The following is a 9,772-nucleotide window of genomic DNA, read 5'->3' on the forward strand; positions in this document are numbered from 1 at the left end:
ATTCTGTCGATTTTCTATTATCCTCTTCTAGAAATTCTAACAATTAGCCAAGAAAATGCAGAGGTATTAAATTTGTTTTCTCATGTCAAGTCATGTCAATGATTTGGTACTTGCTATCAATAAGTTGCCATTTTGAGGTTTCTGGACACCCGGATTCAGTTGCATTCATGTGGGCATGCTTCGGCATTTCGAAGAGATTTTTGTTCCGACGTGGCGTTTGACAACGGCGGGTATAAAGAGGCTGCAGGAGAGCCTATTAAAATGACTTATTACGGATTGCCAAATGCATGACGGGCGCACAGTTGCATACATTTGTAGTAATCGTCGTCATTAATTTCTTTGGTGAACAATTTGGCCAACATGGAAGTCTGTGGCATGATGTCTGTGCTTCAGTGCGCTTGTCTTCTTGCTTGGGTGCCAACATCGCTGTAAGCATGAACTTTTATTCCTGACTACGAATACCGAAACATCTATCATTTCCGTACAGGGAAATATTACTTGTATGTAGAAAGCATGTTTGGACCTTTTGCTCGCGTATGGAGTTAGAAAAGGAGGCTTTCGCATGAAAAACATAATGACGAAAGAAGTCTGTCGTATGCCACAAAGTCAAAACAAGACTGCAGGTTCCAGCAATGTCAGTGCTTAATGTGCGTATACTATAATATGATGATTAACCGACACATTAACACTACGCGTTATCACACAGATGCGGCAAAACCAAGTTCAGAAAAAGTTTTATATGAACGTTTTGCGAGGTAACGATACAAACGAGTGGACACGTGAGCGCCTCTTGTGTTCCCAGCAACGCAGAGTGTCGGCAAAAGCGAATTTCAACAATGTTACACGAAGATAGTAGGATGATGAGTGATACGAGATAGTATTTCAAAAACTATCATATGCGCATTCTGTGCCGTGCGAATCATCCCATACTTAATATATATATATAAACTCTCAGTAATAGTGTGCTTGCACTGACCGGGGATATGAGGGTTAGCACTCGCAGTTTTGAGAGGTTCGAGAGAATATAAATGTAAATACATCAGTATATTAAGTCTAATACTTGTTATCCACTCACATTATAGTAAAACATGCTAATCAATGTCTTGCTTCAGAACGCACCGCAGGCAGGACGCAAAGCAAAGTTAATCCGATTTTTTCTTAGCCAAACTGGACTAGGATGAATTTTGTGGAACAGATATGCTCAGCCTTCAAGTTTGGAGGTTATTGAGTTAATGCATCTGCTCTGCGGAATAGATTTTCGCGTGCATGTACTTTGCTGCTCGCTTAATGACTTTTCCTTTAATTTTTGCCTCTGTTCCATCACATCCTAACAACGAAGCTCCTATGCTACGAGCCTCAACTTTGAAGCTCTCAAAAGGTGTCACTTGACCTTTAAACCGGAGGAACGATCTCCTACGAGGCTGGAACTACTACTCCCCTGATGGGGCTGGGGCAGGTGGGTCACCGCCACTTGCGGCGGGGGCTAGCCTGCCACCGAACTTTTATCTGTTGTAGGCCCTCATTTCACCCGCCACCGCTTCGGTGGTGGACGACGGCTGTTGTTGCGGCGCGCATCTTTCTCTCCCTCTTCCTTTTATTTCTTCTCTATTTTGTCTTCTGTCTGCACAAGGCAGCGGAGGTGGTTCAGCTACAGAGCCAGTAGCAGGCCCGCGCATTTTCTCTTCCTTCTTCCTACAGCCACAACAACAACAACGTCATTCCACGTTGCTGTCAAAGCTACACTGGCCGTCGCCGCTCATCTGATCCCGCCATTAACCATATGGCTAACCACATGACGTGCCGCCGCTTTGTGGATCACCGCAGCTGCCCCTTCGCTTCGCTGAGGAGATTTTGCGGCTGGCGTAGACGTACTTTCGCAGCAATAGAAGAACCAATCAGGAAGAAAACAAGGCCACCTTTTCGCTACAAGAGTGTCTAAAACTGTGATTATTTCAAAATATTTTATGGATAAAGTTTCTACGGGAAGCATTCTTTTCTGGTGTGCATCTTTCATGTGGAAATCATTGAAGCTGAGCTTATTCCTTGGCATTTTCTTTGGCAGAGTTTCGAGACCAGAAACACTCAGCGAAGAAGCGTCGAAAACTTTAGGTGTATCTAATTTTATTATAGGGGACGCTTAAGCTCCGCTTTTAAGGGTATCCCTCGATGGCGTAGTCTGCCACCCGACAAATAAAGCAGTATGAACATGTCTGCGTAGCCTGCTGGAGTATCTTGCCTGACATGGCATTCAAGAGCACTGGAAGGTTTGATTCTTATTCCCCTTTCCAACACCAAATGAGGAACCCGAATTGGCAGCTACTCCTAACTTTCTAGTCTCAAGTCGTCTCGGTATGTCGGACAAACCATTGAAGGATCAGAGCTCGGTATGTCAGTTGCCAGCTGCTACATACCAGCCTCATGTCCGTGATTTTTCGCTCACAACACAGACATTGAGTTTGCTTCGAAACGAGGACATTTAAGCTATCGCGTGAGATTTTCGTGGCATAGCGACAGGTTGAAATTGCTTCACGAACATCTCTGATAAACAGGTAAGCAATCTTATTCTTTCCGATGTCTCGAAAATTGTTTTTTATATTGTTTGAAATGTGTGTATACCTAGTCTTTGATATATATATATATATATATAGCGATTGCCCCGATCGGTTCATTAAAACGGTTTTGACGTGATGGTGAGGATGTGTAAAAGGTAGAAGAGAATGGTTTGCTTGCCACCACGACGACGATGACGACAATGACGCATAGGTGATCCGCCTTTCTTGAAGCTCTTCAACCATACGGCACCAAAGCATCCATGGAACCGATGGCTCGAGGTCACGTCGGGCGGCTGGACGGGGGTGGCGTGTTCCTGTCTTTCGGTCCCTTCGCATCGTTTGGGTCGTCGCTCTGATCTCGTCTCTGGTCAGTTCGTCTCTGCGCCTTGTCTTCAGATCCAGGCTGGAGGCGGAGCGGCGGTAGTTGCGGCAGGTAGGGTCTGAGCAGGAAGGGCTGGGGCGAAGCAGCCTGGCGATATCTAGGGGCTCTCGGCCGATGATCCCAGCGTACGGATGGCGCCGACGCTACAAAGTGAGGATGGGGATGACACTCACCGCACCTCCAACCAAAATGTTGCGTGGCGACAAGCAAGAAGACGGCACAACATGGTAACAGGGTGAAAGATGGCTGACCTAGCACGAGGGCTGCACACGCGCTATGCCACTGCCGGCTGTACCTGTACCGCTGTACCTGTATGCTGTACCTTTATCATACATTCAATGACTACAGTGCTCTGGCAAACTTAAAATACGACAATTTGTCACTGTGTATTCATAAATCTTTATTTCCTCAAGAAAGCAGCTTCCTGTTGTCATTGGGCATAGCGGCCGGTTACGGGCTGTACAAGTCTTATGAAATGGGAACTGATCATTATACTGAATAAAGAGATATCTTCTAAACCATCATTTTTTTTCTAAAGCCATATACATTTTGTAGTCTAAGAGTGCATTTTTCTTCCTACTCTCAACAACTGGAATATGTTGTCTCCTTTTTTCAGGTCTGTAATTTCTCAGAAGCATGCCAATCTTCCAAATCAGAGGCCCGGCCTTTATTCTGGTCCTATGCCTCGATTTCCTCCTGGAGAGCAGCCTAACAACCCCCCATTCAGGCCGTTTTATCTCGCTATAAGCAGCATATCTAAAACCGCCCCAGGATCGAGACCTAAATCCCCTGAAATGTCCCAAGAGCAGTCTCTTCATCCCTGGCATTTACCTCCACCAGGCCCCGCAGCTGGAGCTTTAGGGAATGCCTGGCTGCAACGCCCTAAACGTTGGAGCCCCGCAGCATCAAAGACTTGCCCTGCAATGGTAAATATATTTAAATATTATTTTATGTAAATTGGTGATGCACTCACAAGGTTTCTCTCGGTGCGAGTTACCCTGCAGAAGCAACGATTCCAAAATGACGCCCAGGAGAAATTATTGAAGCGGATTTGGTATTTTTCAAAGTGAAATAACATATATTAGGCGCTATAAGGGTTGTAGCTCTAGGAAGAGAGGCACTTTCTTCAGTGACATGTGCAGCACAGGTAAGATAACAAACAATAAAACGACAAGCAATTTGGAGAACTATTAGAAGTACCGTATATTGTATTTGAATCTTAATCAACTCGAAAATTCTCCAACCGTCACTTTTTCATTTTAGAGAAAAAGGGGCGTTTCGGGGCAGGTTCGACTCCTTCCGCAAAGGTCACGCAGGGCTGGTTGTTTCCAACTATATGTAAAAAAAAAAAAAAAAAAAAAAAAAGAGGATGCGTGAATGCAGGAGCGGAAGAGAAAGGAGGGAGTGTTAAAAAGGCTGAGAATTAGGTGGGGAAAAAAGAGAGGAAACGCTAAAACCTACAATGAGTTATGATGCCGGCAGGTGTCACGCGGTGCTCGGTGGCGTCTTTTTCCTTTCCTTTGTGTATGGAGCGAGAATGTTAAAGTATCCCCGGGGACGCCTAGAATACCTAACACACCCTCTAGTAAACATCAGCAACTTTGTTGCCATCATATGATGCTTTTCTTACCAGGTGAACGAATGTGAATTAGTAACGGGACTTGTTGACTTGCGGCCGAAATGCCAGAGGTTTGGTTCTAGCCCTTCATCACCGTTTCTTTCTTTAAAGAGATGTCTCAAGATGCAAACCAAAGACTACGTCAGAAACTTTGTCAATCAATCCATAAATTTTCTTTCTTACACCGCAGGTAAAATGGCGGCTCATCTGTGGACCCTAAATGATAAGGGAAAATGGAGATGCATTCTCTACCAAAAATAGGAATCTCGTTCAGTCCACTTTTGTCAGTCAAGTTTGTTGAACTAAAGTTCTTACTTCTCTTCAACGTAGGGAATGATTTCCGTGAGCTGGCTATAAGTGCTACCTTTATTTCACAGGCCCTTACGATCAGAGTCCAATATAAGGACGCATAAACACCTAAACTTTGATATTGAAAGTTTAACGCCTCAGGGGCGAAGGAACAAGACTGCTGTTGATTGGCACCAGAACAAGACTGTCTCCAGAGGCAGCACGAGCTACGACCAGGCGCCGTCTTTATTTCCTTCGCCGGGCGGCGCGCGATATCCGGGTGCTTCCCAAAGCAGAAACCTTTTTTTTTTATTTTCGGGTGGTTTTTGTGTAAAGGAGACCTCTGTTTATTAGTAAAAAAAAAAAAAAAAAAAAAAAAAACGTGCATAGACCTGAGCTCCGGGCACCAACGATGTATCATAGAAAACGGATGCCACGAAATAAAGCTCGCGAACAAAAGATGAAATGTTTAACAATGAAATGCAAGAATCTCAATGTTATGCATTGAAGAAAAATGACAAGACGGAAGGCACGGATTGTTTTGTCATGGATTGCATGGGCGTTACAAGGTTTTTAAAAAAAAGGCAATTGAATTCAAGATTATCGATAACAAACGTCAAAGGGACGACACAGACCGACGTACGTCGAAAATCAGGCGGCTTAAGGGCGAAGAAGCTAAAGAGCATAAAGGAAATTAAAGAATAACGTGTAGTTATAAAAATCGACTCAATATGAAAAACATAAACAAATATTATATAATCAGCCTAACAAGAGCTAACATAAAATATTATTCGTTACGTTGTTCTTATGCTTTTGGGCGCTGTTACCAAGGGTTATTATATATGAAAACTATACAGCAAAATGCAATCTTTTTGTGGTCTCTTGCACTGCCCCCTACCAACCAATCATCCTCTTTTTTTATTCTCTCAGTGCAGACCTGGACAAACTGCAGGAGAGAACTGCGGCCATGGAGAGTGTAGATGCGCCTTGGATCTGCAAGCAGGATCTCTTACCCATCTTTTATGCGTCTACATTCCGTAGAAATGCAATGACAAAGACATGCATCGATATCATCGCAAAAACACGACTGACAATGTACACGGCTTCAGACCTGGCCTGAATTTGATATAATAAACTCCATCTGGGAGGTAGAAACATGCATGGTATTAGCAAAATAGCTATAGCGCTTCTACCCTTTGTGAGAGGGCAACTCTGAAACCGCTTTACTCAAAGATATAAAATAAATTTTATGTTACATTCTTCATGACGTTGAACCTTTCACGTGCAATCTCTCACCTGAAAGCGGCGTATTTTCTACGCAATCGAATTTTGAATATAATCGCCTCGTAACAATTTACCTTGGAAAAGAGGAATTTTCCTAGTTAAATCAGCGCTGCAGCCGTCGTGGGTTCTTGAGGAGTGGGCGCAGCAGAGGATTCAGAAATGGCTTCCCGGTATTTTAACGTGCTTACATTAATTTAATATCATATGCTTTAAGCTTGTTGTGATGCATATGACAGACCCATGGGCTTCGGGAAGTTTTGTTCTTTTGCAGGGGGTACAAATTCATATCAACGTCGACAACGGCCGTGATCTGCAGTACATTTCTTAGCAACAAGAACATTCACGATAGAAAGCAAATACTGTCCACCGCGCCAATTAACAACATGTAAAAGGTCATATATGCAGTTATGAAGACTGGGCATCTTCAGAAAAATAAATGTACTGGGTTTATAAAAAGCGGCCTTCTAGACGCGCATGACTGCCCGTTCGGTATCGATGTTATTCGAGTAGAACCGTCCATCAAAGCTGAATGAAGTGTTGGCATCAAGAGGAAGATGGCTGCAGTAAATGTAGTCGTGTTTAAAACATGACACAGGTCTGTTCGACGTTGCATTCAAGCTTTCTTTTGTTGTTGTTTTCAGATCAGGACTTATTTTGTGACTTTGAGATAAGAATAATTGTTGGGCTATGTAAAATGAGACACAGCTAGGTCTGCACGAAACATATGCGCGAGCGTTTGCTTCTTGTACGACCAATATCAAACTTGAGAGACGCACGTATGTCGTGGGTGACATGGAAGCATTTAAATATAGAAGAGGGACCCGTCATAATCGAGAATGAACGTGTCTTTATAGGTTTCACATGTAGGCATGGCTGTTTACTTCTGTCTACGACCTGCCACTCGTTGGAATCCTGCCAGTGTGTGACTTTAAATGTAAATGGGTGAAGCATAAATAGTCATTCACTGGTACCCCATTATGTTCCTTCTTCCTAAGCAGAAACCCTACGAGATAGCTGCCACGTAAAAGAACATTGGGATCGCTAACCGATCAATATAGTGGCCCTATCGTCCCAGGAATAAAGAAATTCCTGTGGTTAGAATATCTGCCACTGCACAAATTTGGCACGAGGAAAGAATTATGGGGTTTGGTGAACTTCCGCTCGCAAAGACAGCGCCAAAAAAGCTATGAAAACTTCAGGGGGAAATAAACTTGTGGCAAGGTTGTTTAATAGCGATGAAAATTATTAATGATGTGGAAATGCAGCGATTATGAAATTTGTTATACCACATCCACTATTGTATGCGCTCAGCAACCCTACAAAAAGCCACATTGTCAATGAGCACATACTTAACGTGGCACTCCCGACAACTCTTTCAGATTACAGTTTTCAATAAGAAATTTACAATTAGGTACTTCACACTTTATCTAAGCTTTCTAACAGAAAGGCGCGTTTTAATGGCTTCAAAATTTGAAATACAAATGCGAAGCATTATTTCTCGCAGTGCGATTCAAACTCGGCATCTAATTGTCGAGAACAACAACAGCAGATATCATTTAGAAGTGAAGATGGGTGTTGAAAAGTCGAAGAGATGGTCAAAAATTTGCTGGGAGGTCAGTAATTTCTTCGCGGGAAAAACGTTACCTTTTACGATATCTGCTTTCCTAGTGGCATTTTTTATGCTTTTACAGCTCAAGTTTGAGATAATGTGAACCAGTTGGCATTCATAGTACAAACTTTACCCATGAACAGTGCCTTCTTAAGATGTAAAATCAAGGGAAGCAAGAACCAGACAAGCTAATGAGGCCTGCAGCAATAAATGGTCTATACGCTTCTAACGCAGTGTGAACGAAGAACCAGGGTGATGCGGGCTGTTTGATTCATGCAGGCGAAAAAACCTTGAAAGTGGTTATCGTTATCAAACCGGTTATAGTGCGAAAGTATGGAAATTTTCTATCTTACTTGTCTGATTTTAGTATTTTACTCTTTTAGAGAATTTTTACCTCACACAAAGTTTTCGCGGCTACGGGCGTGGGGTTCTGTAGTTTCAAGCTGTACATGTGGCGCCATCTACGAGCTGCCGCGTCATATGGCGGTTCCAATTCGCTTCGGTGCTTTTTGTTTAGTGTGAAAGCCCTGCAAGAAGTATGGGTATTGTTCAGTCAGACGCTCTATCATTTTCTATCTTGGCTGGGGAACTTGAAAGACCTCTCGCGGAAGCTCGCGCGATGAAGCTGCTATAGCGGACTAAGTTTGAATTACCCGTACGAGGCATCGTGGTTGTCACCTCACGAAGCAGCTTAGCCAAGCAGAGAAACGGTACAAACAAGGTCGGACAATACTCTTGGTCATTGGTGGTTAACGTCTCAGTAAATATTGCGGCGGGGTGTACGGACACTAAAGAATAGGGACCGGCTCTAAAGATCAACCAAATTATTTATTGTTGGACGGAAGACAAAGCTAGAATGAAAGCAAGGCGGGTACAATAACTAGTGCACAATCATCATGAGGCGTCATTGAATAACAAATGTAAGCTTTTGCGAAACAACAGTTAACGACGGCAGGCTAATGCACATTATACGTGCCCCCATGTTGTATACGATATTATACATATATGCTTCAGAAATGGGCCAGATATTTGTGCTTATAGGTTCAAATGTTAATCCCCCGTCAAGCAAGGTGTCAATTTTAATGAGAAATAGATTTAAAGAAGTCCCCGCTTTCAGGAACAATATTCTTGATGCCCTTAAGACCTCTTAAGAGCGATAAGGCTCTGGTGCTACTGTAGTATTTATTTCACAGAAGTGCGCCGAGCACAAAGAGTGTAGGACAGCGGCTTTTTTGTACTGGATTCGAGGTGCGTAGCTCCCCTCCACGGCAATGGCGTGCGCTCGTGGCGGCACTTGCTCTTCATAGCTGGTGGCAGATGGCGTGAGCCACGCTCCCCTCTAGAGACCGGGGTGAAGGCGTCGTCGTTGAGCCCTTACGTTGCCATGAAGACGGCAAGCGCGCTAGAAAAGAACTAAGATATACTTTTCACGCTCCTGGCGTGGCGTAGTTGATTAACGCGCTCGGGTGGTGATCGGGGGTGTAGGACTTCCATTCCTATGGAGGATGATTTTGTTCTTAGAAGTTAGACAAAACCCTATGGATATCCTGCGCAATCACACGGACCGATTTCGCACCCGCAAGATTTTCACCATGCGCGAAGTTAGGCTTTCGCCTTAAAATCAGGCGCCGGCTTTGCGACAGAAACCTTACGGCCACGCAGTAATTGGCAGTTGTCACGGCGTTGTCATGCTTTGTTAAGCCCCGAGACCAAATCATATCGCCGAGCTGGCAAGCACTGACAACTCAGGCTTCACCTTTTTCTCTTTTATATGCTTTTTTACACGAAGAAAGTCGTAAGCTTGCCTGCAAATTAAATTTTGATTCTGGCGCGTTCGGCTTATAAAGTTTACCATGGAAGTAATGTTATGCTCTGAAGTCAGGTTTGAATACCAAAAAGGTTTCTTGTCGCTCCGAAAGGTGCATCACCGCCGACTGCTGAATGCCATAATTCTGCGTATCGTCTTCCCGCTATCTTTGGCGAAACTTCCAACCAAGCAATTTCACTAAATCTGCATAGTTGGCGCTAAGAGGTGTCCG

At 43.8% G+C, this 9,772-nt stretch overlaps 1 long non-coding RNA gene across 1 annotated transcript; it reads left to right on the forward strand.

Moving 5' to 3' along the window:
• Nucleotides 1–268: 268 nt before the first annotated feature.
• On the forward strand, nucleotides 269–6,104 carry LOC146207686 (uncharacterized). Its single transcript, XR_014704100.1, has 3 exons — nucleotides 269–428; nucleotides 3,551–3,860; nucleotides 5,771–6,104. It is a non-coding gene; the product is annotated as an uncharacterized LOC146207686 (long non-coding RNA).
• Nucleotides 6,105–9,772: the final 3,668 nt, after the last annotated feature.

Source organism: Amblyomma maculatum, chromosome 1, assembly GCF_055883805.1.
Source record: "Amblyomma maculatum isolate TAMU_Amacu chromosome 1, ASM5588380v1, whole genome shotgun sequence".
NCBI lineage: Eukaryota > Metazoa > Arthropoda > Arachnida > Ixodida > Ixodidae > Amblyomma > Amblyomma maculatum.